The 22,964-nt window shown below is 43.3% G+C and overlaps 1 pseudogene across 1 annotated transcript; it reads right to left on the bottom strand.

The window, feature by feature from the left end:
• Positions 1-2,877: 2,877 nt before the first annotated feature.
• On the bottom strand, positions 2,878-22,426 carry LOC311149884 (anoctamin-7-like; annotated as a pseudogene). Its single transcript has 23 exons — positions 22,274-22,426; positions 21,785-21,917; positions 20,846-21,045; positions 20,518-20,625; positions 20,279-20,404; positions 20,057-20,114; positions 18,265-18,375; positions 17,903-18,068; positions 17,506-17,596; positions 16,016-16,112; positions 8,933-9,064; positions 8,070-8,189; positions 7,579-7,677; positions 7,298-7,400; positions 6,813-6,924; positions 6,668-6,722; positions 6,436-6,533; positions 5,756-5,892; positions 5,151-5,356; positions 4,781-4,917; positions 4,361-4,451; positions 3,776-3,938; positions 2,878-2,885 (listed from the first exon to the last, which is right to left on the bottom strand). The product of its transcript is annotated as an anoctamin-7-like (transcript).
• Between the last annotated feature and the right edge of the window lie 538 nt (positions 22,427-22,964).

Here is a 22,964-nt window from a genome sequence, read left to right as displayed (position 1 = left end):
ACAAACAAGAAATAAGACAAAAAAACAGAAAACATTAGCGTGCATAACTATTCACCCCCCCCCCCCAAAGTCAATACTTTGTAGAGCCACCTTTTGCAGCAATTACAGCTGCAAGTCTCTTGGGGTATGTCTCTTTAAGCTTGGCACATCTAGCCACTGGGATTTTTGCCCATTCTTCAAGGCAAAACTGCTCCAGCTCCTTCAAGGTTGATGGGTTCCGCTGGTATACAGCAATCTTTAAGTATTACCACAGATTCTCAATTGGATTGAGGTCTGGGCTTTGACTAGGCCATTCCAAAACATTTAAACGTTTCCCCTTAAACCACTCGAGTGTTGCTTTAGCAGTATGCTTAGGGTCATTGTCCTGCTGGAAGGTGAACCTCCGTCCCAGTCTCAAATCTCTGGAAGACTGAAACAGGTTTCCCTCAAGAATTTCCCTGTATTTAGCACCATCCATCATTCCTTCAATTCTGACCAGTTTCCCAGTCCCTGCTGATGAAAAACATCCCCACAGCATGATGCTGCCACCAAAACTAAATGTCTAGTGTTTACAGATTTCTATGAAATATGACCTATAATTAATTACAAAATGAGTGAAATAGTTTTCCTTCCCAAATTGATTTATTAAGTATGTTAAGAAGCAGCTTTTCTGTGTTTAAATGGTGTGGGCGTACCCCAACAACAGAATGGTGTGGGCGTATACCGGTCATTAAAAATATTCATGCTAGTAGACAGCTGATTGGCCAGCAGTTTGAGATAGAAGTTTGCTATGGCCACAAATACGAGTATAGGATGAGTCAACAACATTATTCGGGTATGAGTTAACAGAATATGTACTTTTTAAAGGGAGATTTTCAAAGGACAGTTACTTTAAGTGTGATGTTGAGGTATAATGCGAGAACCATTAGTACAGTATCCATGTCCCAAATAGCACCTTTTTGCCTACAGAACCCTATAAAAAGGAGTGCACTACATAGGGAATAGGGTGCCATTTGGAACACACAGTGTCTGTGGGAGACTGTGACCACGTTGCATACCTGCCTCCACTAACTGACATGTACTAACGCACACTTCCTGCAGGCTGAATGGCAGACGAACACACTCACATGAATCATAACAAGCCAAAGATGAACGCTACAGCAGTAGAGAGAGAGAGAGAGAGAGAGAGAGAGAGAGAGAGAGAGAGAGAGAGAGAGAGAGAGAGGAAGAGAGAATGGGGGGTGAGAGAGAGGCAGAGAGAAAAAGAGGAGTCGCCCAAGGCCACAGGAATATTTCAGAAGGGTGGGTAGGAGCAGAGGGAAAAGAGGGGAGAGAAATACTGAACAGAACACCTGTCTCTCTCTGACTCCTAATAAATCAGAGGGGTTTCATCTGGCTAGAGTTCTCCTTTTCCAAGGGGGGTTACGTTTCTGAGGGCATGGGGAGGAAAGGGGAGAAGATTTTCCGGTAAGATAACAACAGAGTTCTCTGGCATCTTGAACTTTGAGAATTTATTTGAGATTGACACATTAGTGGTACTGTATCTCATTCATCCAACCAGAGTTATTTTCCCAAATTTGAAATACAAAACAGCTTGCACAAAACATGTTACACTTGTAGAAAGACTTCAATCGTATAGTACAGTAGCAACTCTTACACCAACAAGATAAGCAACAAGATTCCCAATATGTTTCAGGTTTATCTCATTACAAATATAGAGTGATAGTGTAGTGTAGAAAAGCAGGACTAGCATCAAAAAATGTAACAATACAAACCAAATCTCACATATTGTAAACCAGGTGTAAACCACAATATTACCCGCAAAAGGCCGGTGTAGGTGCCAGCTTTTGTTCCAGCCTAGCAGTAACACAGCAAATTCAACTAATCAAAGTCTTAATGAAAGACTATGATAAGTTTATCATTTTAATCAGGTGTGTTACCACTTGGCTGGAACAAACACCTGCAACCACACCGTTCCTTTGCGGATAAGTATGGCCACCCCTGCTGTAACCAAACCTAAAGACTGACCATAGTGGACAGACATAGAGCCAATAGGGAAACATATTCATTGATGGGACCTGAAATGCAAAAGAGTCTCTTTTATCTCCCTCTACCTCTGTAGCTGGTCCTCTGTAGCTCAGCTGGTAGAGCACGGCGCTTGTAACGCCAAGGTAGTGGGTTCGATCCCCGGGACCACCCATACACAAAAATGTATGCACGCATGACTGTAAGTCGCTTTGGATAAAAGCGTCTGCTAAATGGCATATTATTATTATTATTACCTCTCCTCCATTCCCCTCCCCGTCCGTTACGCACTGCAGTCCTAACTCATGTTGCCAAAGGACACGTTGCTTGCTTTGAGGCAGACAGTACAGTTTGGATGGGGAGAGAATGGGGAGGGAGAGACAACATGGGTACAGCTTTGGTTAGAATAATCGTAGAGAACACTGAAGCACACAAGAGCAGACAGACAGACAGACAGACAGACGGTGGACACAAACAGACAGACAGTAGACACAAAGGTGCTTGCTCTATCATGTTATGTTACTGAGTTACAGCATACAACTCATTTTACGAGATGTCTTTAATGGATTGATAAGACTGGCCATTCTTGTTGTTGCCCTTTAACTTTAGTTATATATATATATATATTACTTAGAAGCTTAACAGACTGCAGGAGTGAGAATTTCTACTCACCCCATCCAGGACGTTCACGACAAGAAACACAACTACCACACAACTACTACAGCGTCGTCCGGGTTTGGCCGGTGTAGGCCGTCATCGTAAATAAGAATTTGTTCTTAACTGACTTGCCTAGTTAAATAAAGGTAAAATAAAAAAATACAAAATAAAAATACCACAATGGCATGGTCAGAACACGGGGATGCACACCCACCACTACACCACTGACAGGACCACAACGAGAAACAATGGGCGAGCAAGCACCAGTCTGATGGGATGCAATGAGAGAGAGAGGCTACACATGCCAGGGGAAAAGTCTTATGGATGCAATAACTTAGGTTAAGGATGTATGGGTCTGGCTTTGAACACTTTAGCATTTCTGTCGCCATATTATGACCATTGTAGTGAGCCCAGCCTTTAAACATTGTGAGTTTTTAGTCATTGCTTTTCTCACTGTGTGTGCACGTGCGTGTTTTTTGTGTATTTTTTTTTACTGAGTGTGAATCACAGAGCAAACATGCTAGCTGCTGCTAACTTGAGCAGTGAAGGCTCAGTGGTTTTTGTGTGTGTTTGTGTGTGTGTGTGTGTGGGGGGTGGGGGCTATAAAGTCAATAAAAGACTATAAAGTCTGGAATTCATTTCTGAAGACCAAATTGGTTTCATTGATAGTGTAATATGCAACTTATTAACACCACTGCTTTCACTACTTATGCAGCAGCATTAGAATCGATAAATCCAGTCAAGCAGTTACTGCAACATGTCTCTCTCTGGTTTCACTGCCCTTAATACTCCAGGAAATGTACACTGGATCCAATGAGATACTGTCTGTGTCCCAAATGGCACCCTATTCTATATATAGTGCACTACTTTGACCAGAGCCCTATGGGCGCCCTTTCCAAAGGTAGTGCACTACATTGGGAATAGGGTGCCATTTGGGATTCACCCTGAGTCATCAATTTATATCCTTAATGACTTACTTTATGTGTGTGTAGTTTCAAATGAACAGGAGCCCTAGCTAATGAGTAACCACTAATATAATATAACAGGGATAAAACTGAACCGAAGGAGGAAAAGTGAGGGTGAGGGTGTGTGAGCATCGGCATGTTCCACTGACCTGGGCTGGAGGCCGGGGCTCGCTGACTCACGAACAGGGCCTCCTGGTTGTCGGCCAGGGCCTGCTTAGCCAAGTAGCGCTCTCTCTTCATCTTCAGCTCCAGAGACTCAGGGACATCCGGCACCATCCAGTCTATTGCTCGCAGGACGAAAAACACTACGTGCTGGAGAGAGGGAGGGAGGGATGGAGGGAAAAGAGCATACATTGGCGGTGACAGGAAGGTAAAGGAGGATAAATAGAGAGAGCGAGAGAGATGGAAAAGAAGACATAGGGTGAAACTAGACAGAAACCTCAGCAGAAGAAGAAGGATTCTGAGGAGACTAATATCAATAGAGTAAAGGTGATAACATATAAAATAATAAAATACCTTGTAAAAGACTGGGAGGCAAAGATTAGCAAGCTTCAAATTATCACAGGTACACAATAACATACACAGGTTGTAGATAAGAGGGTAGGACAGAACAAGTAATTAACAGAAAGACGGACATGGCACAGTATAAGGAAAGAATGCAAAAGGCACAGGTTATATATAGGAGTAAGTGGAAAGAAGAGACAGACAGACAGACAGACAGACAGACAGAGTACCTCGAAAGCGATGATGAAGCCTAACCTCACAGCCAGGAGTTCCCAGTAAACCAGGGTGTAATTTCCATTGTTGTCCCTAAAGGCTTTATATCTACAGGCAACACAGAGCACACACATTCATGGTTGTCAACAACAGGTCAGGGTTGTCAACATCACCCATTCTGCCCTCTACTGGAAAGACTTGGAGATGAAATTTAAAACATGCTAAACAGGGGAGTTTGACTTGCATGGGAGTTTGGTATAAAAATCCTAATATAAGCATTTGTTGGCAGTGGCTAGTCTAACAAAACTAAACTGTGGATTGCTACGGAATCACATATCTAAACATGTCACTGAACTATGCCTTAAAGTATATACAACAGCTATACTATACTGTATCTACTATAGTGTGTTCCAGTGTGTATTTATGATCACTATTACCTGCACATGGGATGGCTGGTGTAGCTGGGCGGAGCATAGGCCAGAGTGAAATTAACATATCCGTTCAGATTGTTGTCAAACTTGTACTGGTAGAGCAGTCGCGGTAAGAAATCTGACGTGAAGGCGATCAAGAAAGCCTGAAAGGGGTAGATTGACATACAAAAGCATTTTAGATGGTACAGTAAATTAAAATGAACAGAAATTATAAAAACACTACATAATAATATTAGAATCCTTTCAATATACTGCTTAAAGGGACATTACAAAATCTAAGTTTATCAGATGTTTTCAGACCAGATATTTCCAGACCAATTTTGGAATTGAAAAAAATACAGCACACGGGTGATGAGGTCATCACAATGCGACTCACATTGATGATGACGGACAGGTGCGACAAGGCCTCCAGGATGTTGAACCACACGCCGATGTTCTGGGCGCGCTCGGCCACGGGCCTCCTGTACTCGCACACAAACTTGTGGGCATCCAGGCGCATTTCGGCCCAGTTGTTGAGCAGGGCGAAGAGTGGCGCCAGGGGGAACGCCGCCACGAATATGGTGATGAATCCAAACTGGAGCACTGTGGGATGGATGGAGAATGTCAGAGGTTAGCAACCCTACCGAGGAGGGTGAAATTAGGATGATAATGTAAGACAAAGTAATGCATCCACAATAGATCAACAATATCCACTTGTAAGAACAAACTATTTATTAAATATTGACACAGGAAGATGTATTAATTTGTATGTTTACAAAACCCTTTTGTGTTTGTTCTTTGTTTGCTCGTGTAGTTTTGAGTTATTTTTGCTTGATGGATTTGATAACTTTTATAACACTTTATGTATTTCATTTCACTTTTAGCCTTCAAAGATTGAATGGCTTGTATGCAATATAAATCAAAATCCACAAGTAATCTATTCGGATGGAAAAAGGACTCCTACTACTAACCCTCAGAGTGTGGTTGTTGTTGTTGTCTTACCGATTTCCAGGTACTCCTCAAACAGGCCCTCACACTCTACCAGTTGATAGTCCTCCTCCCACCGCCGAGGCTCCTGGGATGCCTGCATTCCACGCACCTTATTCAGCGCCCTCTTCTGTTGCCATGCCTTCACCTTACTGAGGAGAGGAGGACAGGAAGAGAAGAGAGGACAGGAGAGAGAAAGCAAGAATGAGAGGAGAGGGGTGTAAGAATAATGCAAATAGAGCATTTCTCAGCATCTACTGCACCACCACTATAGCTCCTTTGCCGGCTGGCCCAATACTGCAGTACAGTATACTAAAGCCACATTGTACCACCCACACAGAGTTCCTATCATTATACAGAGACCATGGAGACTCTCACACTGTAGGAAACAAAATCAGAGGCAAACACTAGTAGCCAAATGTATTTGTCCTTAAGCCAACTCTTCATTGTGATGCTATATGGACAAGAGAAGGGTTGGCTAAAGCAAAGCAAATTGTGCTACCAGGCTATTTATACTCATGCCAAAGGAGTGAGATAAAGGATGACAGAATCAGTGAGGGGTGAATCCTATACTTAAGTCTAATTTCACTTAGTAATCCAATGATGTCAATGGTAGGATAAGTGAAAATTCGACCTAAGTGGAAACTAGGATTTGCCCTCAAGTTAATAGTAGGAGAGTCAGGGAGGAAACCTACGGGATGACAAACTCCTGAACATTACTGATGAGCTGTTTCCCCACCATGATGATGAAGAGCTGCTCAGCCAGTTCAATGAAACAACCCCCTGGACCACACTGAAACACACACACACAAAGTAGAGAGACAAAAATAAATCCATCCAACATAAATATACCGGTAACGTGAAAAGGTCTTTATGAGAACATGGTTCTGTGTATGCAAATATGGGTTGTCATTTCTGAAAACGTACATCTTCATTTCTCATACCAAGCAAGGTACCATAGTGTCCAGGATATCCCACAAACCTGCCATTGGAATAGATACAAATGGTTGGTCTATTGCAGGGGTGTCAAACCAGCCAGATACCAGTAGCATCATGCTATAATAAACAGTACCTTCCCTTGAAGAATGCCACATAGAAGGGAGAGGAGTAGAAGTTGACAAACTGGAACACAAACACCTTGAAGGTAAACGCGTCTTCGTACTGTGTCTGTGTTCTCTGCATCTCTGTCCAAACATCCAAAAACAATAAAATCAATTCGTCAAAAATCTTTAAACAAATGTTATTCCACCAGAGAAAGGTAAAAACCTTTGAGGGTAAGATTATACATGAAATGCACGTTACAGGAACAAAATGTATCTGCTGTACTGTAATGGCATTTGAATCTTGGACTATACACCACCACTTTCAATATACTGCTAAGTTTTTAAATAGTCTTCACACTTATCTGATAGACAATGTTTTCTTTTTGAGGCCACTGTGATAGATGCAGACGCTTAATCAAAACCCAAAGAAGTAGATTTCTCTGTGGGTAGATGTATTGATTGGTAGTGTATTGGCTGAGGCAGATAGGGAGGTGGCTGAGGGCTGTGTTCTTACCCCATTTAGTGAGCTGCAGTGCCAACGCAGTATAGACCTGCCCCATCAGCAGAATCAGGGCCAGATTCACCAAACTGCTGGAGATATTGGCAATGTTCCCTGCCTGAGGGAACACACACACGCGCACACACAGAAAATCTGAGCTAATGTATCAATCTGAGCTAACGTATCTGCTGGCATTAGCTAAATGGCAGATGTCACCCATTGTCAGGTGTTTTGAAGGGTATTCTGATCCAGTGTCAGCAGCTTTATTCATCAGAGCAGAGTGTATTGTACTGTACCTGAGTACGCAGCACAACGCTGCCTGTGCGGTACATCATCACACTCACTATCCCACGATACATGATCACTGTCACCAGGAAGATCATCACCACACACAACTGGGGACAGACAGGGGTAGACAGAGGAAAGAGAAGTGAGGTGAATAAGATGAATATTAGTTCAACTACACCTCAAATACAGTACACTAAAATGGCATCCTTTCCTCACCTTTTCCACTAGGGTACAACGTTTTCCCTGACCGTGTGGCCTGGCCAGGAACAACTTTGGGATTTCTGTATTAGCCTATAAGGAGGGTTTTGAATTTTAACTGGTCAGGTCTCATGATAATGAATAACTGTTCAAGATCTGTTTGTGCCGTAATACCAACTCCTTTAGTCATTGTCATGTCAGTGACAGTGGCAGATCTGGTACCCGGCTACCCCTGGTGTGCTCTGCCACATCAATAAACACAAAGCAAAGGACACGAAGAGAGTAAAACTCAGTGTCTTACCATGATGATGATGACCATGGAGCCAGTGAGCATGCGGGACAGCCGGGCCTTCTCTGGGAAGTAGGGCTCTTTCACTCCCGTCACTGGAGCCATGGCCGCAAACTCAGGCCGCGGACGCTCCTAGATACAAACACATGCCATGCACCAATGTGTAACATACAGTGGGGTCCGAAATTATTGACACCCTTGATAAAGATTAGCAATAATGACTGTATAAAATAAATAATTCAAATACTGAGCTATGTTGTATGCTAAAAAAAAAAGAAGAAAAAAAGGGACATTATATTAATATAATATAATTATTTTTTATACTAATACAATTGCTCAGAGAAAGATTTTGTTTAACAAGTAATACTTTTTTCTCTCTCAAAAAGGTAGGGCTCAAAATTATTGACACCCCTTAAGATTCTTATAAAGTAGTCAAACGTAGTATTTGGTCCCATATTCCTAGTACGCAATTGACTCTCCAAACTTGTTGGATGTATTTACAGTTAGTTTTGATTGTGTTTGAGATTATTTTGTGCCCAATAGAAATGGTAAATAATATATTGTGCCATTTTTGAGTCCCTTTTGTTGTAAATAAGAATAGTTTCTAAACACATTAATGTGGATGCTACCATGATTACGGATAATCCTGAATGAATTGTGAATAATGATGAGTGAGAAAGTTACAGAGGGTCAAAGATCATACCCCAAATACATGCTAACCTCTCACCATTACCAATAACAGGGGAGGATATCATGTCTTGGGGGTATGATCTTTGACCCTCTGTAACTTTCTCACTCACACATATCACAGAATTACAAAAGTATAGAAATTGAAATTAATGAAAATCCTTTAATGAATTGGCTCTAATCCAGACCTCCTCCTCCTGGAAGTCCATGCAGTCCCAGTGGTGAGCCAGGGTGGCCATCTTGCGTTTCCAGTACTCCAGGAAGGTGACTGCCCAGAAGGACATTAACACACTGAAGGTGTGGTCAAACAGGTAGCCCACCTGCCAACACAGACACACCACATTCGGAAAGTCTTCAAAGCCCTTCACTTTTTCCACATTTTGTTACGTTACAGCCTTATTCTAAAATGTATTAAATATTTTTTTTACCTCATCAATCGATACACAATACCCCATAATGACAAAGCAAAAAACGTTTTTTAGAAATTGTAATATAAAAAAATTATTAAAAATAAAAAATGGAAATATATCATTTATATAAGTATTCAGACCCTTTACTTAGTACTTTGTTGAAGCACCTTTGGCAGCGATTACAGCGTCGAATCTTCTTGGGTATGATACTACAAGCTTGGTACACCTGTATTTGGGGAGTTTCACCCAGTCTTCTCTGCAGATCCTCTCAAGCTCTGTCAGGTTGAATGGGGAGTGTCGCTGCACAGCTATTTTCAGGTCTCTCCAGAGATGTTCGATTGGGTTCAATTCCGGTCTCTGGCTGGGCCATTCAAGGACATTCAGAGCGTGTCCCAAAGCCACTCCTGCGTCGTTTTAGCTGTATGCTTAGGGTCGTTGTCCTGTTGGAAGGTGAACCTTCGCCCCAGTCTGAGGTCCTGAGCGCTCTTGAGCAGGTTTTCATCAAGGATCTCTCTGTACTTTGCTCCGTCATCTTTCCCTCGATCCTGACTAGTCTCACAGTCCCTGCCGCTGAAAAACATCCCCACAGCATGATGCTGCCACCACCAGGTTTCCTCAAGACGTGACGCTTGGCATTCAGGCCAAAGAGTTCAATCTTGGTTTCATCAGACCAGAGAATCTTGTTTCTTATGGTCGGAGTCCTTTAGGTGCCTTTTGGCAAACACCAAGCGGGCTGTCATGTGCCTTTTACTGATGAGTGGCTTCCGTCTGGCCACTCTACGATAAATGCCTGATTGGTGGAGTGCTGCAGAGATGGTTGTCCTTCTGGAAGGTTCTCCCATCTCCACAGAGGAACTCTGGAGCTATGTCAGAGTGACCATCGAGTTCTTGGTCAACTCCCTGACCAAGGCCCTTCTCCCCCGATTTCTCGGTTTGGCCGGGCGGCCAGCTCTAGGAGGAGTCTTGGTGGTTCCAAACGTCTTCCATTTAAGAATTATGAAGGCCACTGGGTTCTTGGGGACCTTGAATGCTGCAGAAATGGTTTGGTACCCTTGGCACAGATCTGTGCCTCAACACAATCCTGTCTCGGAGCTCTACGGACAATTCCTTTGACCTCATGGCTTGTTTTTTGCTCTGACATGCACTGTCAACTGTGGGACCTTATATAGACAGGTGTGTGCCTTTTCAAATCATGTCCAAGCAATTGAATTTACCACAGGTTGACTCCAAATATAGTTGTAGAAACATCTCAAGGATGAACAATGGAAACAGGATGCACCTGAGCTCAATTTCGAGTCTCATAGCAAATAGTTATGTAAAGAAGGTATTTCTGTTTTTTAAATTTAATACATTTGGTAACATTTCTAAACACCTCTTTTTGGTTTGTCATTATGGGGTATTGTGTGTAGATTGCTGAGGAAATGTGTTTATTTGATCAATTTTAGAATACGCCTATAACGTAACAAAATGTGGAGGGGTCTTAGTACTTTCCGAAGGCACTGTATATATACAGTACCAGTCAAAAGTTTGGACACACCTACTCCTTGTAGGGTTTTTCTTAATCTTTACTATTTTTTACATTGTAGAATATTAGTGAAGACATAACTATGAAATAACACATATGGAATCATGTAGTAACCAAAAAAGTGTTAAACAAATCAAAATATATTTTATATTTGAGATTCTTCAAATAGCCACCCTTTGCCTTGATGACAGCTTTGCACACTCTTGGCATTCACTCAACCAGCTTCACCTGGAATGCTTTTCCAACAGTCTTGAAGGAGTTCCCACATATGCTGAGCACTTGGCTGCTTTTCCTTCACTCTGCGGTCCGACTCATCCCAAACCATCTCAATTTGGTTGAGGTCAGGGGATTGTGGAGGCCAGGTCATCTGATGCAGCACTCCATCACTCTCCTTATTGGTAAAATAGCCTTTACACAGCCTGGAGGTGTGTTGGGTCATTGTCCTGTTGAAAAACAAATGATAGTCCCACTAAGCCCAAACCAGATGGGATGGCGTATCGCTGTGGAATGGTGTGGTAGCCATGCTGGTTAAGTGTGCCTTGAATTCTAAATAAATCATAGACAGTGTCACCAGCAAAGCACCCCCACACCATAACACCTTCCCCTCCATGCTTTACGGAAATAACTACACGTGAGGATATCATCCGTTCACCCACACCGTATCTCACAAAGACACAGTGGTTGGAACCAAAAAACTCAAATTTGGACCAGACCAGGACACATTTCCACCTGTCTAATGTCCATTGCTCGTGTTTCTTGGCCCAAGCAAGTCTCTTCTTCTTTATTGGTGTCCTTTAGTAGTGGTTTCTTTGCAGCAATTCAACCATGAAGACCTGATTCACACAGTCCCCTCTGAACAGTTGATGTTGAGATGTTTCTGTTACTTGAACTCTGTGAAGCATTTATTTGGGCTACAATTTCTGAGGCTGGTAACTCAAATGAACTTATCCTCTGCAGCAGAGGTAACTCTGGGTCTTCCATTCCTGTGGCGGTCCTCATGAGAGTCAGTTTCATCATAGCTCTTGATGGTTTTTGCGACTGCACTTGAAGAAACTTTCAAAGTTCTTGACATTTTCCATATTGACTGACCTTCATGTCTTAAAGTAATGATGGACTGTCGTTTCTCTATGCTTATTTGAGCTGTTCTTGCCATAATATGGACTTGGTCTTTTACCAAATAGGGCTATCTTCTGTATACCCCTCCTACCTTGTCACAACACAACTGATTGGCTCAAACACATTAGGAAGGAAATAAATTACACAATTTAATTTTTAACAAGGCACATCTGTTAATTGAAATGCTTTTCAAATCAAATCAAATCAAATTGTGTTTGTCACATACAACAGGTGTAGAACTTGCTTGGCGCAGTCTCCCGAGTGGGGCAGTGGTCTAAGGCACTGCATCGCAGTGCTAGCTGTGCCACTAGAGATCCTGGTTCGAATCCAGGCTCTGCTGTAGCCGGCCGCAACCGGGAGACCAATGGGGCGGCGCACAATTGGCCCAGCGTCGTCCAGGGTAGGGGAGGGAATGGCCGGCAGGGAGGTAGCTCAGTTGGTAGAGCATGGCGTTTGCAACGGCAGGGTTGTGGGTTCGATTCCCATGGGGTATGAAAATAAAAATAAAATAATGTATGCACTAACTGTAAGTCGCTCTGGATAAGAGCGTCTGCTAAATGTAAATGTAATGTATGTATGTAACTTACAGTGAAATGCTTACTTACAAGCCCTTAACCAACAATGTAGTTTTAAGAAAGAATACCAAAAAAAAGAGCAAAAAAATACTATATAACATTATACGAAATAAAAGTAACAAATAATCAAAGAGCAGCAGTAAAAATAGTGAGGGTATATACAGGGGGTTCCGGTACCGAGTCAATGTGCGGGGGCACCGGTTAGTCGAGGTGAATGTAGGTGGAATTATTAAAGTGACTATGCATAGATAATAAACAGAGAATAGTAGCAGCGTAAAAGAGGGGTGGGTGGGGGGGGGCAATGCAAATAGTCTGGGTAGCCATTTGATTAGATTATCAGGAGTTATGGCTTGGGGGTAGAAGCTGTTTAGAAGCCTCTTGGACCTAGACTTGGCGCTCCGGTACCGCTTGCCATGCAGTAGCAGAGAGAACAGTCTATGACTAGGGTGGCTGGAGTCTTTGACAATTTCTAAGGCCTTCCTCTGACACCGCCTGGTATAGAGGTCCTGGATGGCAGGAAGCTTGGCCCCAGTGATGTACTGGGCCGTACGCACTACCATCTGTAGTGCCTTACGGTCAGAGGCAGAGCAGTTGCCATACCAGGCAGTGATGCAACCAGTCAGGATGCTCTCGGTGGTGTAGCTGTAGAACCTTTTGAGGATCTGAGGACCCATGCCAAATATTTTCAGTCTCCTTAAGGGGAATCGGTTTTGTCGTGCCCTCTTCACGACTGTCTTGGTGTGCTTGGACCATGTTAGTTTGTTGGTGATGCGGACACCAAGGAACTTGAAGCTCTCAACCTGCTCCACTACAGCCCGTCGATGAGAATGGGGGTGTGCTCGGTCTTTTTTCCTGTAGTCCACAATCATCTCCTTAGTCTTGATCACGTTGAGGGAGAGGTTGTTGTCCTGGCACCACACGGCCAGGTCTCTGACCTCCCTATAGGCTGTCTCGTTGTTGTCGGTGATCAGGCCTACCGCTGTTGTGTCATCGGCAAACTTAATGATGGTGATGGAGTCATGCCTGGCCATGCAGTCATGAGTGAACAGGGAGTACAGGAGGGGACTGAGCACGCACCCCTGAGGGGCCCCCGTGTTGAGGATCAGCATGGCGGATATGTTGTTACCTACCCTTACCACCTGGGGGCGGCACATCATGAAGTCCAGGATCCAGTTGCAGAGGGAGGTGTTTAGTCCCAGGGTCTTTAGCTTAGTGATGAGCTTTGAGGGCACTATGGTGTTGAACGCTGAGCTGTAGTCAATGAATAGCATTCTCACATACAGTGGGGGAAAAAAGTATTTAGTCAGTCACCAATTGTGCAAGTTCTCCCACTTAAAAAGATGAGAGAGGCCTGTAATTTTCATCATAGGTACACGTCAACTATGACAGACAAATTGAGAAATGTTTTTCCAGAAAATCACATTGTAGGATTTTTAATGAATTTATTTGCAAATTATGGTGGAAAATAAGTATTTGGTCACCTACAAACAAGCAAGATTTCTGGCTCTCACAGACCTATAACTTCTTCTTTAAGAGGCTCCTCTGTCCTCCACTCGTTACCTGTATTAATGGCACCTGTTTGAACTTGTTATCAGTATAAAAGACACCTGTCCACAACCTCAAACAGTCACACTCCAAACTCCACTATGGCCAAGACCAAAGAGCTGTCAAAGGACACCAGAAACAAAATTGTAGACCTGCACCAGGCTGGGAAGACTGAATCTGCAATAGGTAAGCAGCTTGGTTTGAAGAAATCAACTGTGGGAGCAATTATTAGGAAATGGAAGACATACAAGACCACTGATAATCTCCCTCGATCTGGGGCTCCACGCAAGATCTCACCCCGTGGGGTCAAAATGATCACAAGAACGGTGAGCAAAAATCCCAGAACCACACGGGGGGACCTAGTGAATGGCCTGCAGAGAGCTCGGACCAAAGTAACAAAGCCTACCATCAGTAACACACTACGCCGCCAGGGACTCAAATCCTGCAATGCCAGACGTGTCCCCCTGCTTAAGCCAGTACATGTACAGGCCCGTCTGAAGTTTGCTAGAGTGCATTTGGATGATCCAGAAGAGGATTGGGAGAATGTCATATGGTCAGATGAAACCAAAATAGAACTTTTTGGTAAAAACTCAACTCGTCGTGTTTGGAGGACAAAGAATGCTGAGTTGCATCCAAAGAACACCATTCCTACTGTGAAGCATGGGGGTGGAAACATCATGCTTTGGGGCTGTTTTTCTGCAAAGGGACCAGGACGACTGATCCGTGTAAAGGAAAGAATGAATGGGGCCATGTATCGTGAGATTTTGAGTGAAAACCTCCTTCCATCAGCAAGGGCATTGAAGATGAAACGTGGCTGGGTCTTTCAGCATGACAATGATCCCAAACACACCGCCCGGGCAATGAAGGAGTGGCTTCGTAAGAAGCATTTCAAGGTCCTGGAGTGGCCTAGCCAGTCTCCAGATCTCAACCCCATAGAAAATCTTTGGAGGGAGTTGAAAGTCCGTGTTGCCCAGCGACAGCTCCAAAACATCACTGCTCTAGAGGAGATCTGCATGGAGGAATGGGCCAAAATACCAGCAACAGTGTGTGAAAACCTTGTGAAGACTTACAGAAAACGTTTGACCTGTGTCATTGCCAACAAAGGGTATATAACAAAGTATTGAGAAACTTTTGTTATTGACCAAATACTTATTTTCCACCATAATTTGCAAATAAATTCATAAAAAATCCTACAATGTGATTTTCTGGATTTTGTTTTTTCATTTTGTCTGTCATAGTTGATGTGTACCTATGATGAAAAGTACAGGCCTCTCTCATCTTTTTAAGTGGGAGAACTTGCACAATTGGTGGCTGACTAAATACTTTTTTTCCCCACTGTAGATACTTTTGTACATGTTTCCTCCAGCATCTTCACAAGGTCATTTGCTGTTGTTCTGGGATTGATTTGCACCTTTCGCACCAAAGTACGTTAATTTCTAGGAGACAGAACGTATCTCCTTCCTGAGCGGTATGACGGCTGTGTGGTCCCATGGTGTTTATACTTGGGTACTATTGTTTGTACAGATGAACATGGTACCTTCAGGCGTTTGGAAATTGCTCTCAAGGATGAACCAGACTTGTGGAGGTCTACAATTAGTTTTCTGAGGTCTTGGCAGATTTCTTTTGATTTTCCCATGATGTCAAGCAAAGAGGCACTGAGTTTGAAGGTAGGCATTGAAATACATCCACAAGTACCCCTCCAATTGACTCAAATGATGTCAATTAGCCTATCAGAAGCTTCTAAACCATGACATCATTTTCTGGAATTTTCCAAGCTGTTTAAAGGCACAGTCAACTTAGTGTATGTAAACTTCTGACCCACTGGAATTGTGATACAGTGAATTATAAGTGAAATAATCTGTCTATAAACAATTGTTGGAAACATTACTTGTGTCATGCACAAAGTAGATGTCCTAACCGACTGCCAAAACGATAGTTTGTTAACAAGACCTTTTTGGAGTGGTAAGTTTGGGTGTAATGTGTATATTTATGTTATATATACAGGGCACATTTGTAAAAGAGACCTATGTCTAAACATGTCTTCCCTGTTAAAATAAAGGTTCAATAAAAAATATACTGTAAATGTCCAGCATACAGTACCTTAACCATGGGGCAGATATCAGACATGTTCCAGGCCTTGCAGGTCTTACAGAGAGGACACATCAGGCAGCTGTTCCCACTGTTACAGATCTCCTTGCTGTGGACAGTCAGGCACAGAATCACATACACAGACTTCACTACTTTCAGTCCATACTCCCTATGGGCCTTGGTCAAAAGTAGCGCACTATATAGTGAATAGGGTGCCATTTCAGACACATTTGCATTTACAGTAATGTGAAAATGATTATCCCTTGATTGCTTGCTACAGAGTACATCACCAGAGACTAAGGCTCTCTGGCTTTTATATTGTACAGTGATTGATAGCACTAATCCACAATGAACATGAGGAGTTACACTAATGTCCTTGGGCCTGTAAGTGGCTCAATGCTTTTCTTCCTTCTCTCTGTTATTGGATCTTTAGACTCCCTATCTTTATGGCCTGGTAAATTGACTGTGAGTCACCACCAAGCCATCAAACACTGGTCCCGAGAAAGTATTCTCTCGTGGACAGATTCTGCGTGTAAACAAACGGCGAGAAAAACAAGTGACAAAGTTTTGCACATATTTTACTACCGCGTAACCGAAATGACTGCGAAAGCAATGGTCAGCAGTTGCCATTGAAACACATTGCAGACACAGGGAACATTGACAAGACATGGTCTTTTGTAGCTCAGTTGGAAGAGCATGGCGCTTAAAATGCCAGGGTAGTGCGTTTGATTCCCGGGACCACCCATACGTAAAATGTATGCACGCATTACTTTAAGTTGCTTTGGATAAAAGCGTCTGCTAAATGGCATATATTATATTATTATTTTCCCCGACACACACATAGACGGACACACAAGCACGCACACACAGACGCTTTCACTCTCTCTCACACACACACACACACACCTTACTTCCTGGTCGAGGTTTGACGGTCAAACAGTATACTTTAGCTTCCCCACACCGTTAGAGTGCATAGTTTATTGAGTGTTGCGTGGAAGCTAAAGTATATGTTCATATTCCTGTGTTCTATTGAAGTTTAAAACATGGCTTACCACTATTATTGATGTGTTCATATTTATCATTTATAATATATTACCTAAATATTTTTGTTTACCTTTTTCATGCCTTTATTGAAGTTGATTGTCAATTATGTAATTGGTATGGTTTGTGATGCATTCTGGGTGATGTTGCTATAAGAAGACACACACATGCACACACACACACACACTCAGCGAAGCAATGCAACAGACTAAGTACTGCATTGGTAAACTGAAGAGGACTCTCGTGGGTAATGCATTATGTCTTAAGACTGGTACAGGCGGCCTGCGTAACTTGTATAAATTGTAACATCACTTTGAGCCATCTTTTTGCCTCTATTTGTAGTAAAGATAATTATAATAAGAGCTCTATACTGTACAGTTTTCAAACCATGAACCTTGATTACAGCCAAAGGAATGAATGTGTTAGAAAAGCATTGCAAGTGATGGAGTTTCAGGACTCACGCAGGAGTTTTGGTCCCAATGGACATGTCTCTTGACACAAAGACAAAGGTCCCCACCACCGATGCTGGGAGCAGCCAGGCTGTGTAGAACCCTACAGAGGAGGACCAGAGAGACACAAACCTCCTCCTCAACACCTCTCTCTCACACAACACAATGGGGGTTACTCACAAAACTGTACTGTTGTGGTAAATTGACCACATATCTTAACAAAAATGGACATGGTATAAGAGTGAATAGACATTGTAGCATTTCTTTCATCAAAGTCTTCTTGAGTATGATGTGTGCCTCTAAATGTGTTCAGTTTCATGAATCCCCCCACCCCCAAGTATAACCATATAAGCAGTACAGAATTAAATAATGGTATTGTATCAGATTTAATATGAGGAATCCTGCTTACCCAGCCAGGCAAAGTAAAAGGCTATCTTCTCTCCAAAGTATTCTCTGATGTGGTCCAGTGGCTGGTACTTGTACCACGTAGACCAGCGGGCCCAATACTGGAACAAGACCTGCCTCTGGTTGAGCTCATCTGGACATACCTCATACGCTGGCAGCTCAAAGGGGCCCTGAGAAACACACACACAGGTATGCATGTACGCATGCACACACACAAACACACTTGCCGCACACACAAACACATGTACACGCACACGCGCACATGGATGCAAGCACACACACATGTGCACATACACACACATTTAACACAGACTACTGTAATAGGCACGTCTTTGCGCGTGGCGGTACATTAAGAATGTGTCTGACCTCATGCAAGGGAAACGCTGCAGTGTACGCCCCCTCGTTGAGCAGTCGAGCCACGCCCATCTCCGCTCGCTTCCTCTTGCCGTACACCGTCCTCGCCAGAAGCTCATACACCTGCCATGGACTGCCAGTTGGCCATATAAGAATGACATAGGTTGACGTAGAGCCTATTTGACCACATATACAGCGCATTCGGACCCCTTGACTTTTTCCAAAATTTTCCCCTCATCAATCTACACACAATACACCATGATGACAATGCAAAAACAGTTTTTTAGAAATCTTTGCTAATTTATTAAAAATACTAAAATAAAATAAAATATCACATTTACATAAGTATTCAGACCCTTTACTCAGCACTTTGTTGAAGCACCTTTGGCAACGATTACAGCATTGCGTCGTCTTGGGTTTGACGCTACAAGCTTGGCACAAGATTCTCTGGTCTCATGAAACCAAGATCGAATCCTTTGGCCTGAATGCCAAGCGTCAAGTCTGGAGGAATCCTGGCCCCATCCCTACGGAGAAACATGGTGGTGGCAGCATGGTGGGGATGTTTTTCAGCGGCAGGGACTGGGAGACTAGTCAGGATCGAGGAAAAGATGAACGGAACAAAGTACAGAGAGATCCTTGATGAAAACCTGCTCCAGAGCGCTCAGGACCTCAGACTGGAGTGAAGGTTCACCTTCCAACAGGACAACAACCCTAAGCACACAGCCAAGACAATGCAGGAGTGGCTTTGGGACAAGTTTCTGAATGTCCTTGAGTGGCCCAGTCAGAGCCCGGACTTGAAAATAGAGACCTGAAAATAGCTGTGCAGCGACGCTCCCCATCCAACCTGACAGAGCTTGAGAGGATCTGCAGAGAAGAATGGGAGAAACTCCCCAAATACAGGTGTGCCAAGCTTGTAGCGTCATACCCAAGAAGACTTGAGTCTGTAATTGCTGCCAAAGGTGCTTCAGCAAAGTACTGTGTAAAGCTCATATTTATGTAAATGTGATATTTCAATTATTATTTTTGTATACATTTGCAAAATTTTCTAAAAACCTGTTTTTGCTTTGTCATTATGGGGTATTGTGTGTAGATTGATGAGGGGAAAAACAATTTAATCAATTTTAGAATAAGGCTGTAACGTAACAAATTGTGGAAAAAGTCAAGGGGTCTGAATAATTTCCGAAGGCACTGTCGGTAGGCCTATATATGTCCATCTACACTGAGTACCCAAAACATTAAGAACACCTGCTTTCCATGGCATAGACTGACCAGGTGAAAGCTATGATCCCTAATTGATGTCACTTGTTAAATCCACTTAAATCAGTGTAGATGAAGGGGAGGATTTTTAAGCCTCGCGACAATTGAGACATGGATTTTGTATGTGTGCCATTCAGAGGGTGAATGGGCAAGGCAAATGGTTTAAGTGCCTTTGAACAGGGTATGGTAGTAGGTGCCAGGAGCACCGGTTTGAATCAAGGACTGCAACGCTGCTGTGTTTTTCACGCTCAACAGTTTCCCTTGTGTATCAAGAATGGTCAGTCCACCACCCAAAGGACATCCAGCCAACTTGACAGCTGTGGGAAGCGTTGGAGTCAACATGGGCCAGCATCCCTGTGGAACGCTTGACACCTTGTAGAATCCATGCCCCGATGAATTGAGGCTGTTCTGAGGGAAAAAGGGGGGGTTGGAACTCAATATTAGGAAGGTGTTCTTAATGTTTTGTACACTCAGTGTATATCTGGGGTACGTCCATCGTTACACAACATATGGGTAAAGATATAAAAAAGTCAATGGATGCACTCACTATATGGTGTCTCTGTGTGTTAGTGAAGTAAGTGTCATGGTCCTCAAAGCCGATGAACCTGAGAAGGGACAAACAGAGCCAAGTTAAACCTCTAGTCATTTACACACATACAGTAACAGAGAGCTCTATGAGGATCAGCACGCAATGTGGTTCATCTAAAGTTTGAGAATCCTCAATCAAAACCGACATCAGGAAGTTTCCGGGATGGATGTAGGGACTCACTTCTCCATCTTTGACTTGCGAAAGGCACAAGTGTAGTAGTCCAGTGGCCTGTTGGGCATGGACTGCGCCATGACGTTGGGAATGCAGGATCCGGTCAGACGTGTTGAAGTCCGGGTTTGGTTGGGCCTGCGACATAAAAACAATGTTCTTCGTAACACTTAACACACCATAGTATTGGTGTTACCGTATTATATACTACTATATTTTGCACTACCGTAAAGTGTAGCACTAGCACTGACCTGTAGGGGCGCTCTTTGAATGAGCTGCTCTGCGTAATAAACCAACACATCCCAGGGGGCGCTAAGTTTCAGATAATGGATAGATTTTTTCACGCTCGCTGTCTCATCCTAATGCCAAACAATTACAGAACAGTCACAAAATTATGAATGATTTAGTACAGTATTAGATTGACCAGTAGAACTGTCAACAGAGCATTAGCATTAAGAAGGAACAATTGTCCTCTCTACGGTAACATACAAATACAATGTTATTGGGAAAGTAGGAACACGATCTAACCACTTGTTGAGCTAGGTGATCTAGAAGTGTACATCATAACAATTATGTTACCTTTTCCAGCAGCAGGCCGGCAATCTGCAGGTTTTGGGTGAATTTGTCCCGCCATCGAGCCAGCTGAGCCTTTCTCCGTTCAGACCTGCTGCTTCCCTCCTCTGGCCCGCCCCCGACCACCCCCTGACTGCTGGTCTCCCATCTCCCCCTCTTTCGGGAGCGACGCTTTCTCCGTTTCACCTCCCACACTAGAACAAAGTCTGATTCAGGTTCAGCCAGACAAAGCCACAGGTTAGAGTTTGATTGGTGGCTTGTTCTTTATACTGTCTGTTACCAAGGATATGGACCAACTCAGTGGGCCTGTGGTTAGTGTTCACCCTGAGAATGGAAGGTTGGGAGTTCGATCTCCGGACGAGTCATACAAAAGACTGTAAAACTGGGATCCAATGCATCTCTGCTTGGCACTCAGCATTAAGGAGATAGATTGGGGTTAAGGCCCTGCGATAAACTAGGTCCTATCCAGGGGGTGTGCTTGTACGTACATCAAGCTGCCTCATGCTACAGAAACAGGAGGTAGGCTTCTGCTCCTATGAGTCGTTCCAGCTCGCACAAGCAAAGGCTTGTGAGAGGCTACTTACTTGCCAGGGACCTGCCACTCTGTTCCTGGAAAGCTACTGGGTGTGCAGGCTTTTATTCCAGCCATGCACTAACACACCTGATTCAAATGATGAAAGTCCAGCGTGAAGACCATGATTATTTGAAACAGGTGTCTTAGTGCTGGGTTGGAAAAAAAGCCTGCATAACCATTAACTCTCTAGGACTGAAGTTGGAGAGCGCTGGTCTCTACTGACTATCTTGCATTTCAGTTGTATTGGATATATTACAAACGCAATGTAAAACATGTCATATTCAATTCAACTTGTTAAACATTCAAGTCAATTTAACCTAAATAAAATAGAATGTAATATTGTATAGATATACAAAAGGCTTAAAAAGCACCTATTTTGGTTCTTCCATCTCTGAAGTAGTTCCCTCCTAGGGGTTGTGCCAGTTGGCTACTCGTTCTATCGCAGCACACATAGATGGGTTCATCATTATCCTCTTCATCAGAAGCAGCCACTGCAGATGAAAGCTGAAAATATTTCCATTACATAGTGGTCAATAACAAAGTAAATTTACATAGCAGATAAACAAAAAGGACAAGAAAACTGTATTAACTCTGTAGCTACTGCAATAGGCAACAGCATAAAAGCTTCTATTCGCAATATGGATTCCAGATCACATCACCATAAAATAGCATTCTAGTCAAAATGAAAATACTGCTTTTAGTGCCAATGATCTTTCAGATCATATCGACATCAGTACAACTAGGAGGAGAATACTTGAAGTCAAATCAGTAAGAAACCCCATTCAAGATGTACTGCAACATTCAACATTCCAGGTCATCAGCAATAGGATGAGATCAGGGAGGGAGTGGGGGATACTTACACATCTTGGTGGGATGAAGCCCCCGTTCTGCAGACTCCCATAGCGGTCTGTGGTTTGGGGTTCGCCCCGATCGCCCGTCACGTAGTCCAGATCCAACAGCACCTCCCTGTCACTTCCTGTGGCCAGGAACAACTCCGAGCCCTTCCTTAGCATGGTGAAGAAGACGAGGAGGGTCTGCGAGTGTCAGTCTGTAGTCAGTCTGCACAAAGGCCCACCAAACACAACATACAGGCATAAACATACACACTGTATGTCACATGTACCGTACCTAGACACTCCCACACTGATGAAGGTACACATGCAATGTTTTAAATAATTAATAAATTGCTATCATTCAAATCTGATCAAAATGAAGAGGAAGAATGGATATGGTATTCCAGTGGAGCTGGGAAAGGAAAGGATGATACTTCTCCCTCAGTGGAGAGGGGGCTGGAAATGGAAGGGAAGAACGGGTGGATCTGCAGTAATCTCTGCCTTCTCTCCTCTCTCTGCATCCTTCTCTCCTCCCTCCACTGGGAGAGAGCCGAACAGAGTGGGATACCGTAATCCTCCCAGCAAAAAAGCAGCCGAGTTTTGCTCCATCAACTTTCAGCAGAGGAAACATGCACATGCCCCCACGCCAGTAAATAATGTAACACCCAATTACTAGGATTTTATAGGGTAGGGAGAGAGTGCTGTAGGGCATATGAAA

Source organism: Coregonus lavaretus, assembly GCF_964263955.1.
Source record: "Coregonus lavaretus genome assembly, chromosome: 22".
NCBI classification, from domain to species: Eukaryota; Metazoa; Chordata; class Actinopteri; order Salmoniformes; family Salmonidae; genus Coregonus; species Coregonus lavaretus.
Note: the sequence above shows the minus strand (reverse complement) of the source record. Positions and strands in the feature narration are given on the sequence as shown.